This window comes from Dipodomys spectabilis, unplaced genomic scaffold (genome assembly GCF_019054845.1).
Source record: "Dipodomys spectabilis isolate Male_0828 unplaced genomic scaffold, ASM1905484v1 ptg000359l, whole genome shotgun sequence".
NCBI lineage: Eukaryota > Metazoa > Chordata > Mammalia > Rodentia > Heteromyidae > Dipodomys > Dipodomys spectabilis.
Window position 1 is genome coordinate 1,184,230 of NW_024871036.1, and position 2,121 is coordinate 1,186,350.

Sequence of the window (2,121 nt, forward strand, 5' to 3'; positions counted from 1 at the left end):
CCATAAAGGCTTCAACGTATGACCAAATTTCAAATGAAAATGATTTAAAATAGTCATTGACAAAAACTTGCAAATGTAAACAATCGAACAAACAACATAGGTTTTTTTCCACCATACACAGAATTTTACAGAATTAAGATGAATAGCAATTTTGGGAACAATAAGGTTTCCTTGATACAAATAGGCAACCAAAGATCTATGCCTACCTTAAGATTGCAGCATTAATTACTTAAATTTACAGGATAGTACATGCTTCAGCAGCAGGTCTACCTGAATTACAATACAGAGATTTACATGGCTCTTGCACCAAGATGATATGAAAATTTGTGAAGTATTCCATATTTTTCATTCTTCAGATGCAAGAAATGAAAAACAGTTATTAAAAAGTTGATTACAAATATACAAGTGTAATAATATATATAATTAATAGAAATAAAAGTTAGTTTGACATCAGTGTACTCAATCTTCACCGTTTTAGAAAGGCCTTTACATAGCATAACCTTTACAAAACTTTTGAAATAAGATAACATTGTCATTTTATCTTAAAATGTTTCTATATGGAATGCAATCTGAAAGGACACATTTATTAATGAACCTATGTATTATAAAACAATGTCAAATTCAAAGTATTATATCTAGGAGAGAATGAAATAGATTATGGACATTATACAAACAGAATACTAAATATTTTAAAATATACTTTTTCAGACAAGCACCAGAAATATCTTTAGTTTCTGTACTACTCATTTCAACAGATAAGTTAAAATTATTTCTGATTTAAAAAATTACAAACTCTATAGAAATCACTATAGATGTATACAAACAACTCGAATATATTTTGACATCAAAGTCAGGCAATTCACTTGGAAGAATACCATGGAATCCATGAACTTTTAAAGTAAGGTATTGCTGTTGCTTTGTATTGTGAAAATATTTTCTATGGACACATAGGATGGACTGGCAATTTTGAAATTTAAGAAACTTAACTGATCCATTAGGACTTAGGAGAACAATTTGTACAGCTTTCCACAACTTCAAAGAGGTAGTGATACATACTTACACTTTTGGCAATATCAAATGCAGTTTCTTCCAAGTTGTGCTTCATACATGGCTTGATATAATGGTTCAACAGAAGGAGATCCAGCGTATCTTTGCTATATCTATTCCCAGCAGCAAGATGCAAGGGGGTCAAGAGGCCTTTAATTTGGCCATTGGTATCTGCATTATGATGAAATAAAGAAGCCACTCTGTTATTATTCCATGTATAAGTACTGTTCAGGGATGTCCAGACATTCGCAGTTATTGCATGAATATCTGCCTTGAGCCACCACCTCATGGACAATGTCTAAGTGTCCACTGTAGGCTTCTCCATGAAGAGGGTTATACTCATCGTCATCCCTAGTAATCACATGAGTGGCCTTTTTGGAAAGTAGTCTCTGCACTGTAGTAAGGCGATTATTTTCAGCAGAACAAAGAAGAAATTTCCTTGGATACTATTTCATTTTTTTCTTGCGATTGATACCATTTCTCACTTTTTCACCTTGTTCCTCAACTTCATCAGAATTGCCTAACCAGAGACTTTCAGTGCCAGTGAGAATTTGCTGTCCATGTATTTCCCCAATAGTTCACATTGGATGAAATGGTCAGAAAAATCCGGTGAATTTTCTGCATCTGTTTATTTTTTTCACTATTTTTTATTTTCTCTTTTTTCATTTTTACTATTCTAAATTATTCTAACTGGAGAGTAGGAAATTGGTAGAGAGCAGAGGAAAGATTTTCCTCCGTATTTAAAGGTACAGACTGAAATGAGGACCAGTGTTGTCTTCATGTGCAGCTTATTCTAAGAATGAGAAAAGAGGAAATAATGTCTTCTGTGTAAATGAATTGGGATATGGCAGAGCAGAAAGTAAAATGATGCAACCAAAAATATAAAAGCAAAATAAATTAGGATAATTATGGAGCAATCATATTACCTATGAGAACCATGAAAGGGAGAGAGGAAGAGAGAGACAGATGTGCAATGATCTAGCTAGCCACAAAATCCATCCCTCTGATCAAATTATAGAGCAAATAATTTTATTTTTTAAAAGAGATGGAAATAGAATTTAAGATCAGATGTCT

The 2,121-nt window shown here is 32.6% G+C and overlaps 1 pseudogene; it reads left to right on the forward strand.

Moving 5' to 3' along the window:
• Positions 1 to 249: 249 nt before the first annotated feature.
• On the forward strand, positions 250 to 346 carry LOC122095542 (annotated as a pseudogene).
• Positions 347 to 2,121: the final 1,775 nt, after the last annotated feature.